Source organism: Pithys albifrons, chromosome Z (genome assembly GCF_047495875.1).
Source record: "Pithys albifrons albifrons isolate INPA30051 chromosome Z, PitAlb_v1, whole genome shotgun sequence".
NCBI lineage: Eukaryota > Metazoa > Chordata > Aves > Passeriformes > Thamnophilidae > Pithys > Pithys albifrons.
This window is the reverse complement of record NC_092497.1, coordinates 4,813,621-4,827,517: the sequence shown is the minus strand read 5'-3', so window position 1 is coordinate 4,827,517 and position 13,897 is coordinate 4,813,621.

The window sequence follows — 13,897 nt, the reverse complement described above, 5'->3', positions numbered from 1 at the left end:
GTGCAAGACTCAGAGAAGTGGCTGATACACCGAATGAGAGGCCTCAACAACCTCGAAGAATGCATCTAGGAGAATGTTATGAAGTTCAGCAAAAGGAACTGCCAAATCCTGTACCTAGGAATTACTTTTCATACAGTAAAGGACTTCAGGGTTCTGCTGAGCAGCAAATTGAGTGGGAACCAACAATTTGCTGTCTATGGAGCTGCCATAACAAAAGGTAGGAGTACGGGTCCTCCTCAGTGAGTGTATTAATTAAAAATGAGCTAGAACATATGCTTTATTTTCACAGTTTTTCTAATATGATTAGTGTATTTCTAAAGAATTCTGGTCCTAGAGAAAAAAATAATGAGGAAATAATTTGAGCTTTCAGTAAAATTTTCCCTTCCATGGCACATTTGTGCTCTCAAATGTTTTAAATAAGCAATTTGGGGGTTGGATTTTTTTTCTCATGCTGTCTTGCACATGTAGGAGAAGCTGAACATAATGAATATTTGCTGAGACACTTCATTAACCTTCTTGAAACCATCTTAAAACTCACTCTGATGTAGAGAACTGAAATTTCCACAGCTGTGTGCTGAGCTGGCTGCTTTAATTTTCATGAACACTCCTAAGTAACCCCTACCAGTCTTTTTGCTCAATGGATAGCATTTAAGATTTTGAGGTGGATTGCCCTCTCCTTTTGCAAATTTTAGGCAATGGTATTTACAATAATCTTCTTCATAATAAACATAATAATAGATTTCCTGCAAATCTACATTTTATAATTTTAAGTATACTATTTGAAGCTGCTCTCATTAAATTCCAAGAAGGTTACAGTCAAAAAAAAACAACAAAAAAAACCCCCAAATACTGGTGTGAATGAGCTCCTCTAATTGCTCTCTCTATTCCACTGTGCTTCCACAGACCTATTTATCTTTTCACATTAGAGCTATTTGGCTCTTTCATCTTCCTCTGTGCCCAGCAGGGGCATATTCGGTACACAGTTTTCTTTCTGCACTTTTTTCTCCTTTGTTGACTTCTAGGGGTTCCTGCAGTTGTCAGAGATGCAATTTAAGAAGCTTTGTCACAGAATCACAGAATGGCTTGGGTTGGAAAGGACCTTAAAGATCATCTTATTCCAGCCCCCCATGGCTGTTTTCATGCAAGACATTTGTGCACTACCTGTAGGCAGCAGAATTCTTTGTACCCTCTTTTATTAGGAAGTGTATTTACACTACCCTGTTTTTTAAAAGTAATTTTTTCTTCCTCCTGGTAAAGACACATAGTTACAAATCATTGCTGGAAAGGCATAGAATTACAGTAGGGAGTTCACAAGCAGTGACTACCATGCAGGCTTTTTCCATTTCTCTATGATATTCTTCAGTTTGAGGAAGATATAATGAAAGAATTGAGAATTTCCTGCTCCAATTAACTTTTAAGGTCTTTTTTTCCATACTTGAAGAGCTTTGATACAGATTCTTACCTTGTTGAGAAAAGTTGTGACTCCTCTGTCACTTCATGGGGCAAAACCAGGATACTTAACCCCTGAGAAAAAGGCCAGGAAGGAACATTCCCTGAAGGTAGGTGAGTGAAATTACAAGTCAGACATCATAAATTTTAACACCTGCTGTTTTATAGCTATTGGTGATTGATTTTTTGTTTCCATCACAAGTCTCCCTTTAGGACATAAGTGCCACCTATCAGCTTCATGACGAGAAGACTTTATGTCATTCCAGTGAGACCTGGGATGAGAACGCAGCTGGCTGATAAAACAGGTTGCTGCTGAAAAATTTTGCTACTTTTGACTAGCTTGATGAAAAGTGAGTGCTTCAGTAGGCCACGTGGCATGGAGACTTTTATCATTACTGTCTCATACACATGCTTAGATAGCCAAGTCTGAAATCTGAAGTTTGTCTTCCACAAATAATGTTTGGATATTTGGGTTTCTTTGTTTCTTTTTGGGGGGATTTGTTGTTTTGGGGTTTTTTTTGTTTGTGTTTTTAAAGTGGAAGCACTGGTTTCCAGCCAATAGCTCTGTGAGCCTTCTTCATGCAGAACATGGGTCCTGCTGACAGGTTTTGACCTTCGCGATGTCGTAGTATTAAGAATAAAGGCTGGATATTCTGATACCATCATATTTTAAATCTAAAGACCATGAAGTTTATCAGGAAGTTCTGAGAAAATAATAATAATAAGAAAAACCAAGCCAAAAACTCAACCAAAGAAACAAAAGGAAAAAATCCTAAACCAACAAAAAATATAACTCCCAAATCAGAACCCAATCAGCTTTGCATACCAAGGTTTTGAATATCTATCTTGAAAAATCATCCCCAGTTATATTTTAACATTGGATATCTCTATTGTATTCTGATACAGGCAAAAACTTCAAGGCTACAAGAAAAACTAAAATGCCAGGTAAACAAGCTATAGATACAAAAATTATGACCATCTGGTTTAACCCTCCCTGTATTAACCAGAACTACAGCCTTTCACTGAATTGACTGCTGTGTGAATTATGTTTTAAGTTTTAGGGAAAAAAGAAACAATACAAAATAAAACCAGATCAAATCTCCATTGAAATTGTTGGTACTAAATCAGTGTGCAAGTGAGACTTAAAGTAGAAAATCTTTTGTGCATATATATGTATATATGTCAGCACAAATCATAGAAAAATACATTGCCCTACTAATATACACACGGTATAGTATGCCTTGCACAGAATATGCAGTACCACATCTGGGAAAAAGGAAACAGTTCCACTTTTCACAATGGGCCATGGGTCTGGTAATTTCACCTCAGAGATTTAACATATAGGGACATAGAAAGAAGCCTTTTATAATATTTATCATAGGATTTGAACCAAGCTGAACCTCCTGGGTATCTTTCACTGACAAGATAATTGATTTCCTCTGGGGAATATGTTAAATCTTATTTGTTTGGACTTCAGTGAAACATTTGATATGGTGCACATAGAAAATGCCACTGATATTTGAGAGGAAAGGGATGAATGTTATAATCGCATGATGGACAGGATAAGGTGCTGCCTACTTAGGCATCCATTATCATTTTGAAAGCTGAATTGTATTGCTGGGGAAGGTTATTAGTGGTGTTTCTCCAAGATTAATCAGGACATACATTGCTGGTGATTTTATTTGTTTATATATTTTATTTTTATAAATGCATATTATATAAAATCAAATTAACAATATATGACTAAGTTTAGTGAAACAGAGATAAATACTGCACACTTACTTTCTATTATCACATAAGTACAAACTCTGGATGTTATTTCTTTTTTTTTTCCAATAATATGCACTAATTCATTAATAACAATTAATTTTATAAGGGAATATTTTAATACAATCCCTACTGTTCTTAATTACAGCCTTTACTGCCTATGGGGTCTAGGCCATAAAAATGTACCCTTGAACAAACCAGGAAGGGAGAGGAAAGTTTTATGCAAAGAACAATAATGATAAATTGAAAATAAATAATATTAAATGAACATATCTAGGTTAAAAAATTTATTTTTTTCTAGCAATAAAACCAATGAGATTCAGGAAACAATTGTTGATTTATGATCAGAAGAAAGGAAATATGGCCAGCTTAAGAGAGGTTGGATTATAGAAAGGATTTTTTGTGATGTCTGTTGGAAAGCTGGTTTTGAGGCAATCCTTGTTTGTGTTATTATTTTTAATGCTTCTGTGTCTTGCCATTAGTAAACTCTAAAATGTGTCTGAAAAGGCTTATTTCTAGAGGACTTTTACTTACTGATTTACACCATGAGAAGTTTTTACAGTAATTAACTTGCTCCAGACACTGTTGGAAATTACTTTCCACAGAGGCATCCTGTGGCTGATGGGATCTCTGTTCTTTTGCTGTATGCTGGTCAGCCTTTGGCCAGATATCAACTTTGTGTACTTTCAGTGGAGGAAGAAAAAAGACGTGTTTTTATTTTCTTTTGAGCTTAGAAAGATTTAGAGATTGCAGGTGAGTTTCACTTTCAATGAAGGTAGAATTCCCACCTCTGAAACCTGGCTGAATTATTCAAATTCTTGACTTAAACAAGCCAACGTTAGGCTTGATGCTACTATATGTATTATTATCTGCTTGTTTCCTTACTGCTTGTTTGCAAGTGTAATTCAAATTAGTATAGTCAAAGTTATTTCAATAACTCTAACAAATTATGGATGTAATTATTACAGCGTGTATTTCAGAACACAGATTTATTTACAAAGGACATAGCAATGATTAAAACAGCTTGAATTATGCTAACTACAACACTGAACTCTTTACAAAACCATCTGAGGAGCATGGTAATTTGAGTTCAAGGGAGAGGCAGTATTACAAGAAGGCTAATGATAATCTCGTTTAAGGTCATTGGCAACTAAAGTACTTACTGTACAGGAGCCTTCTGTCAGAGACAATTATAGTGAAGGGCCTTTGAATGGGGTCGAAACACTCAGAGTGTGTTTCTGCGACAGCTTTGTTCTTACAATATTTATTCTGGTTTATCTGCAGCACAGTATTAAATTTAGAGTGTCACGAGCCAAGTGGTTCATGCAAAACTAAATTGACAGTGTGTAATGATGTTGTAGTTACACCACAGCCCTTCTAATAATGGCACTGCCTTGTTAGATCAAAAGCATTTCCCAGGACCTAGGAGGCAGTGCCAGTAGTCCTCTTCACATGGATTATGAAAGCACTGTCAGCTGAACAGGGCTGTCAGAAAGTAATATCTTCTAGGATCCCGTTCTTCTGTGCTGGTCTTCAGTCCTCAATGGAATATTTTTGAATTGTGTCCTGTTTTAACTTGTTACACATCTACAAGCTACAAGAGCTTGTACAAGAGCTACAAGCTCTTCAGAAAGGACAGGCAGGGAAGGAGAGGTGGAGGGGTGGCTTTATATATTAGAGAGTCTCTTGACTCTGTTGAAGTTGAGGTCAGCAATGACAAGGTTGAGTGCCTGTGAGCCAGAATCAGGGGGAAGGCCAACGAGGCTGACACCCTTGTGGGTGTCTGTTACAGACCACCCTACCAGGATGATGAAGGGGATGAATTGTTCTACAAGCAGCTGGCAGATGTCTCAAAATCTCTGGCCCTTGTTCTTGTTGGTGACTTTAACCTGCCAGATATCGGCTGGGAGCTTCATACTGCAGAGAAGAGGCAGTCAAGGAGGTTCCTGGAGTGTATAGAGGACAATTTCCTTCATGAACTGGTAAATGAGCCTACCAAGGGTAAGGCCCCGCTAGACCTACTGTTTACAGAGAGGGGCTGGTAGATGATGTAGTGGTTGGAGGGCGCCTGGGGCATAGTGACCATGAAATAATAGAATTTTCAGTCCTCAGGGATGTAAGGAGAGCCATCATTAAAACCTCTACACTGGACTTCCAGAGGGCAGATTTTGGCCTATTCAAAAGACTAATTCAGAGCATACCCTGGGAAAAAACCCTTAAAGGCAAGGGGGTCCAGGAGGATTGGACTTGTTTCAAGAAGGAAATTTTGAGTGCACAGCAACAGGCTATACCAGTGTGCCAAAAGGCCAGCCAGAGGGGAAGACGGCCAGCTTGGTTAAATAGGGAGATTCTGCAAGAAATCAGGGATAAAAAGAAAGTTTACAGACTATGGAAAAAAGGGCTGGCTACTTATGAAGAATTTACGAAGATAGCTGGTCATGCAGGAAAAAAAATTAGGGAAAGTGGAATTTGAAGTTAATTTGGCTAATTCAGTTAGGGATAACAAAAAGTCCTTCTATAAATACATTAATAACAAAAGGAGGGGCAAGGAAAACCACCATTCTCTGTTGGACTTGGAGGGCAATATAGTTAAGGAAGATGAGGAGAAGGCTGAGGTACTTAACACCTACTTTGCCTCAGTGTTTACCAGTAAGAAAGGTGTCCCTCAAGAGAACTGGACTCTGGAGCTGGTAGACAGGGAGAAGGTGCTGAATAGCCCTCCTGTATTCCAGGAGGATATAGTTACTGACTTACTGAGCCAGCTGGATCCTAACAAGTCTATGAGACCAGATGGGATTCATCCCAGGGTGATGAGGGAGCTGGCAGAAGAGCTTGCCAAGCTGCTCTCCATCATCTTCCAACAGTCCTGGCTCTCTGGGGAGGTCCCAGATGATTGGAGGTTGGCGAATGCCTGACCTCCGTGCCTGGCAGGGTTATGGAGCAGATCATCCTGAGTGCAATCACACAGCACCTTCAGGGTGGGCGAGGGATTAGACCCAGCCAGCATGGGTTTAGGAGGGGCAGGTCCTGTCTGACCAACCTGATCTCTTTTTACGATCAAGTGACCCACCTGGTGGATGAGGGAAAGGCTGTGGATGTGGTCTATCTGGACTTCACCAAGGCCTTTGACACTGTCTCCCATAATATACTCCTGGAAAAGCTGGTAGTGCATGGCTTGGACAAGTGTACCCTCTCCTGGATTAGGAGCTGGCTGGAGGGTCGGGCCCAGAGAGTGCTGGTGAATGGAGCTGCATCCAACTGGCGGCCGGTCACTAGTGGTGTTCCCCAGGGGTCAGTGTTGGGCCCAGTCCTGTTTAACATCTTTATTGATGATTTAGATGAGGGTATTGAGTCCATCATCAGCAAATTTGCTGATGATACCAAGTTGGGAGGGAGTGTCGACCTGCTGGAAGGCAGGAGGGCTCTGCAGAGGGATCTGGATAGACTTGAGAGATGGGCTGATTGCAATGGGATCAAGTTCAATAAGGCCAAGTGCCGGGTCCTGCACTTTGGCCACAACAACCCCATGCAGCGCTACAGGCTGGGCACAGAGTGGCTGGAGAGCAGCCAGGCAGAAAGGGACCTTGGGGGTACTAATTGACAGGAAGCTCAACATGAGCCAACAGTGTGCCCAGGTGGCTGAGAAGGCCAATGGCATCCTGTCCTGTATCAAAAATAGCGTGGCCAGCAGGACCAGGGAAGTGATCCTTCCCCTGTACTCTGCGTTAGTGAGGCCATACCTTGAGTACTGTGTTCAGTTCTGGGCCCCTCAGTTCAGAAAGGATATTGAGGTGCTGTAGCAGGTCCAGAGAAGAGCTACAAGGCTGGTGAAGGGACTGGAGCATAGGTCCTATGGGGAGAGGCTGAAGGAGCTGGGGTTATTTAGCCTGGAGAAGAGGAGGCTCAGAGGTGACCTCATCACTGTCTAGAACTACCTGAAGGGAAGTTCCAGCCAGATGGGGGTTGGTCTCTTCTCCCAGGCACTCAGCAATAGGGCAAGGGGGCACGGGCTTAAGCTGTGCCAGGGGAAATTTAAGTTGGATATCAGAAAAAAATTCTTTCCAGAGAGAGTGCTCAGGCATTGGAATGGCCTGCCCAGAGAGGTGGTGGACTCACCATCCCTGGAGACTTTTAAACGCAGGTTGGATGTGGCACTCAGTGCCATTATCGAGTAAATGGACTGGAGTTAGACCAAGGGTTGGACTTGATGATCTCGGAGGTCTTTTCCAACCCAATTGATTCTATGATTTTATTTTATTGCATTTTACTTTTTTCTTTACTGTTTATTTTTTTGTGGATTTTGTTTACTGTTGTTGCTGTTGAAAAATGAGGAAGTACATGGGCTATTTTATGTCTTCTGTTGTATCTAAGCTTTTCACAGTCTTCAATTTGTTTAATCTCAACACAAAAATTGATGGTTCTGTGAATATTTCAGAGTAGAAATTGAGTCATGCAACACATCAAGTAAATTGAGTGCTGTTTCCTAAAAGGCAGCAGTGCCCATTCTCCAGCACTGTGACTGAGGACTTACCTGTGCTGCCTCCTTGTTCCAATTAATGCTGGTCTCCACTGAGGTGGCCTCAGCATTCTGACATGGTTTAATTTGAATATCTACTATACTATAATAAGGGAAATCTTTCCCAAGTACTGAACTTTGGAGATTGTTGTTATATTCCTATCTGTCTATCAAATAATAATAGTTTTCTATGGAATAAATTTGTCTATCAATATACTATCGTATTGGGTTTTGTCTGTCAAAATAAATATTATATTGTTGCTTGTCTGTTAAAATCAAAAGAAGAGCAAAACTAATGTCTTTATGAGACTCTCATTATATGTGAGCTTGCCTTTTCCATTGTTTTCAGCTGACATTTTGAAAACTTCATTCTTTGCTATTTTTTTGAGAATAACTAACTCATCTGGGTCCTATCCTCCATGAGGATTAGTTAGAATTGAAAGTAAAGATTAAAAAACAACTTATCACTCTTGACAACAGTTTTTAATTAACATCTGGATTTATGCATTCTAAAACTCTTAGTATTTTAATGAAAAACATAAGGAAACTCACTATAATATTGAATCTTGAAATAGCTTTAGGATTAACTTCTAAACAAATAATGGAATTGGTCTGATATTTGAAAATGCTGCTATCTTAATTTTTCAAAGTCTTTAGTGTAACTTGATATAGTTCGAATTCCTTATGCTTATATAACAGTTGTGAAGCAGACTATCTTATCAAATAATAATTTCCATTATTTTAGTCTTTTACAGAGGTGAGGAAAGTAACAGGAGATCAAGCAATATGTTTGCTTGAGCATGTACTTCCTTACAGACTGTACCCTCAGAAGATATGGGAAGACAGGAACCAAGAAAACTACCACTGCCATAATGCAATGTAAAATTTTAATAAGTTTGATGCCTTCAGTCTTCAGCCAATTTTATTGAGTGTTTATATAAAATAAAATAAGTTTTATTTTCCATCATGAATATTTGAAGTGAAAAACAATAATGCAAAGATAATTTTGCATCTAAAAAACATAAAGGATAGGCATTTTCTTTTTACAGAACCTAATGTGAACATTTACTACTTTACCGCGAACACTGGTCCACTTAAGCGTATGGATGTGGTGGATTATTCTGCTTATTTCATTTTAAGCAACAGACAAGAAAAGAAAAATTTAAAGCACATACATTACAGTGCATATTAACCACAGACATATGAAAAAATCAGCCACTCCTACTTCAGCAAATTCATAGAGAATGCCAAGTGAAAGGATGTGTATTTTTCTAATCTGTCTAGAAAAAAAAATTCAGCTAGATTTGCTGTTCCCTGGTGAGTGAACATAATTTCCCTGTGTTTAAGTCTGAATACTTTTTATACTTTTATGCATTAACACAGGCCCATTTACATGGTTTTGAACAGATGTCAGACTTAAAAATAACACACACGGCCATGGGTTGATTTTTCCATTGAGTGATCCGTTTACTTCTCCAGTGGGGAAAAAACAAAGCAAGAAAAAAGAGAAAAAGAGAAAGCAAGGGAAACCCTATCCTTTAGTGCTTGGTCATAAAGGCTGAGCTGCGAGGGCAGAGCCATTTGAGGAGGTTTTGCTTCAGGGTTTTGGGTGGCTCTGGGATGCACACAAAACGACTGGCATTTGGTTTCACCCTTAATGGTGCCATCTCCTCAGCACTGACTGGGAGGTATTAAATATTTATGAGTTTCTTAAAGGCTTTTGGGAAGAAAGTGCTAGAAAGGAGCATTAACATGCTGATCTTTTTTACTAGCCTGTGTCAGCAAGGGAATATTAAATAATTAAGTCAATCTAAGCCTATTTTTGCACAGAAGGAGGTTAAGATTAGCAACCCCCTCATGCTGGGAGGTGACACCTTTTCTGCTGCTGGTGCTTTTAGGCTAAAGAAAACAAAAGCAGAATAAAGGGGGCAGGTTGAGTCCCAATAAAAAAAGGCATTAAAGCACCATTTGTTCCATGTTGTAGCCTCTGTGTTAGATTAGGAGCACCTTTTTATGGCTCCAGATGGAAATGTAACCTCATAAAAACCCCTCCGTACACAATATGTTCTCAGACCTCTGCCTATGCAAAGGCCTCCTGCAAAAATTAACCTGGTAGAAATGACTCAGTTTGCTTGTTTAAACACAGATTCGCAAAGGGTTGTCCTTCCAATTCCTGCCTCCTGACATCCTATGTTATGGTTTTCTTCTTTGTGATGAGCCTCAGAAAATGGATGCAGATGGTTGTTGGTGTCTGAACATCACTGAAGCTGAATCTTCAGGATAGTACTTCTCCTTGAAGGATCTATAGGACAAGAACAACTTGTGCCAAAATTGGAAAAGCATGATGATCTAAGTCATGCAAACACATTTTGGTGAGGTTTAATCAAACATTGACAAACACAGACACAAAATGTCAGAACGACAGGCTGTAAACCACAAGGCACATTTAGAGATTATATTTTGTGGTTTGAAATTTTTTGTTCTGAATGGCATTGAGCTAAAAAATGCAAACAAAATGCCCTAGAATAACTTTCAAACCTTATTTCACATGGAGATCCAGTTTAGTTTCCATCTTTAATTAGTATTTAACTGTTAGGGCAAACTGGGAATGTTCCATCTAGGAGAGGTAGGACCCTCTTTCTGTTGAGGATTATATTTAGGAATTGAAACTACAAATCAGAAGGTTCAAGGCTTTGATCTGTAAAACAAACAAAAAAGAAATGTAAAATAGCTCTCTCACATGGCAGGTGATAGTCGAGCTATTAGCTGTTATGATAGATTAAGGTCTCTAACCCTCATTTTTCATAGCAAATTTGACAGTTTTTGTAACAATCCTGAGACAGATTGGAGGCGGGGGGCAAATCATTGGATCAAAATTGGTTTCCTCACAAGTCTTCTAAATGGGTTTTGGTACTTCAGTTGCAGAACAGAAAGCATTTCAAGCCTATTAACACATTTTTTCCTCAAATATATTTTTAATGCTTGCTTTATTTATCCAACTCATTAATTTCCACATGCTGAACTGAGAATTCAACATAAAACTTCACTTACGGGGACTGACTGTGACTGGATTTATTGCACAGTGGACAGAGAAAGCAAAACTTAAAAGTAAGTCACTATTTTAAATGTAATGTTAGCTATAAAAGCTGAAAAAAAATTGTTTTAAGCAATCATATCTGTTCAAAGACGAGTTGGTGATGTGTCCATCAAATCAATATTTCTGTAACCAGGCTACTTGCTGGAGAGATTACATCTATGTGTCTTATTTTAAAGTTTTCCACACGTGGGATTATTTCTATTCCAGCCTTAGCACCTCAGGTGCATATTAATAAAGAGTCCCTTTTATATATGATTTTTATGCAGCATTTTTACCTTCAGCTTTCTTTTTCATTAATATTTAAAGAGAAAGTCACTTCACTATAATATTCACATTCCAATGAGATAATTCCTAAAATATTTAAAGTGAATAATGCAAGTTTCCAGGAATAGTGACAAATATAGCCTCAGTCTCCTGACCCCATAATACCTGCAGGTGGGGAAATATACTGGAGGCATTTTAAGATCCACATGCCAGACTGACCCCATTTTTTATATCAAGAAAGAGAGACAAACAAGGACAAAGCCATCAGAGGGTTGTCTGATATATTCTGACCACAGTGAAGGTCTTTGCAATTTTTTTCTGAGGGAGCATTTGCTAGGAAAGAAATCCACTGTGGCATTGGGGTAGAAATATAATCTCTCTGTGCTTTATTTTTGCTTTAGAAGTCAGTGATAATAACTACATTATGTTGTGACGTGACATTTTTATTTTTCTGAGAATAAGAAGAAAATTATGAGCTTTTTTAAGAGATCACCTGATCATCAAAAAATTTTGAAATACAGTTTTATTTATCAGAAAACTTCCTTTCTCTGCTTTTACCCACCCCTAAAGAGAAAGAAAATAGAATTTTACTTTTTTTCCTGCCAGAAGTGCTTCTTGTACTCTCTCTTACTTCCTTTCTTTCATAGGTTTTTTTCTGTAATAACTCTCCCTACGTACCTTTTACTGGATTGCTGTTAAATACCAAGTACTACCATAAAAAATAAAAGTTTTAGAGATGAGTCATCATTCATCCAATAGGGTCTAAACTCATGGAGCAGAATTTGAACCCCTTGGAGCACGCAAAGTCTGAAAATGGCATCCTAAAATCCAAGACTCTCTCAGACTCTCCTTGTGGAGAATATAGACCACCACATCCATGATGCCTGACTATGAACACTGTAGTAGGGGACACCAAGCTGCATGGTGCAATGACACACTCGAGGGAAGGGATAAGGTCCAGAGGGACCCGGACAGGCTTGAGAGGTGGTGCTGTGTGAGCTGCGTGGAGCTCAACAAGGCCAAGTTCAAGGTCCTGCACCTGAATTGAGATAATCCCAGCCACCATCAGGATGGATGCAGGAGTGGTTGAAAGCAGCCCTGCTGAGCAGGACTTGGGAGCACTTGTTGGACAAAAAGCTCAATGTGACCCAGCAATGTGCACTGGAAGCCCAGAAAACCAACCACATCCTGGGCTCCATCAAAAGCAGAGTGGCAGCAGGACAAGGGAGGGGATTCTGCCTCTCTGCTCTGCTCTGGTGAGACCCCACCTTCAGTGCTGCATCCAGCTCTGGAACCCCCAACAGGAGGACATGGAACTGTTGGAGCGAGTCTGGAGGAGGACCAAGAAGATGGTAAGAGGACTGGAGCACCTCACCTATGAAGGTAAGCTGAGAAATTTGGAGCTGTTCAGCCTGGAGAAGAGGTGGCTCTGAGGAAACCTCATAGAAACCTTTCAGTATCTGAATGGGGCCTGCAGGGAAGCCAGAGGGACCATTTCTGATGAATGGTAGTGACACGACAAGGAGTAAGGAGTACAAATGAGTAAAGGGGTTATTTAGGATGGTGAGGCCCTGGTACAAGTTGCCTGGAGAAGGTGGGCCTGCCCCATCCCTGGAAGTGTCCAAAACCAGATTGGATGGAGCTTGGAGCAACTTATTGGAATGTGTTCCTGCCCATGGCAGAGGGGTGGAACCAGAGTATCTTTAAGGTCCCTTTGGACTCAAACCATTCTGAAATTCTGTCATTCTATGATAAACAAATAATCTGCTCTAAAGCTAATTTTGCAATCAAAAGAGTAAATAATACACTTCAGGATTTTTTTGTTTCCTGGTGGCTAACCACAAAGTGTTTGACTGAAACCTGTTTACTGCTATAGTATGTTCAGAGAATCAAGTGGTTAAAGATGAGAAATTCATTTTCTTACTGCTGTTTTCACCCCTTCTGATCCTGGATTTTTGTGGTTGCTGGGCTCTGGCTCAGTTTTACCAGCTGCACGTGTGAGACAATATGAAACCTTTAATGAACATGTCTTTGGCTTGTGAATATATGGAGTATTTTGCACTCAGCAACATCTAATTTAACTGAATAAATAAAAAACTTTAAACAAACATCCTTTCCAAAGGCAAAGTGCTATGTATTTGTATTTGTATTTGTATTTGTATTTTGGACTCAGCACTTCCTGCTTGTGTAAATATACATCAGTGTGGCTTGTGGTATGTATGATTAGATGCTACATGGGGAGTTTTATTGTTTTATAGTTACTGCAGCAGCAGTAGACGAGCACAGAGTACATGAAATTTGGATAATTGTGAATGGGAACTGAGTATTAGTTACAGATATTCCCTTATCCATAACTAAATCTGTGTTGTTTCCCTTTATTTTTTTTTTGATCACTAACTTTAAGGAGAGCATAACTAGAACTCAGTGCTATTTTCTGCCTCCCCTCCTTTGTGAACATGCAAGTATAACCCATTGATACAAAATTTAGGACCCTCGTCTCATGTAATATGAAGTTAAAAAATGACTAGATACTTACATAAATCCTTTAAATGACTAAGGAAAGCGTATTTAATGCTCTCAACTGACATCCTCATTACTGCTGCTCAACAACACAAGGCTATTCATGCAATCTGGCTCACATACCATTGTTTGGAAGCCATCAAAACCACAGACAGGCACATGCTGAGATACAATAATTGTCAACTCTGTAGTGCATATTTTCTAGAATTGTTTAATGCTGGCACAGTGTGTGTGCCAAAAAATGCATAATAAAATAGGCAGCAGTCTTCATTGTGGTCATCCCA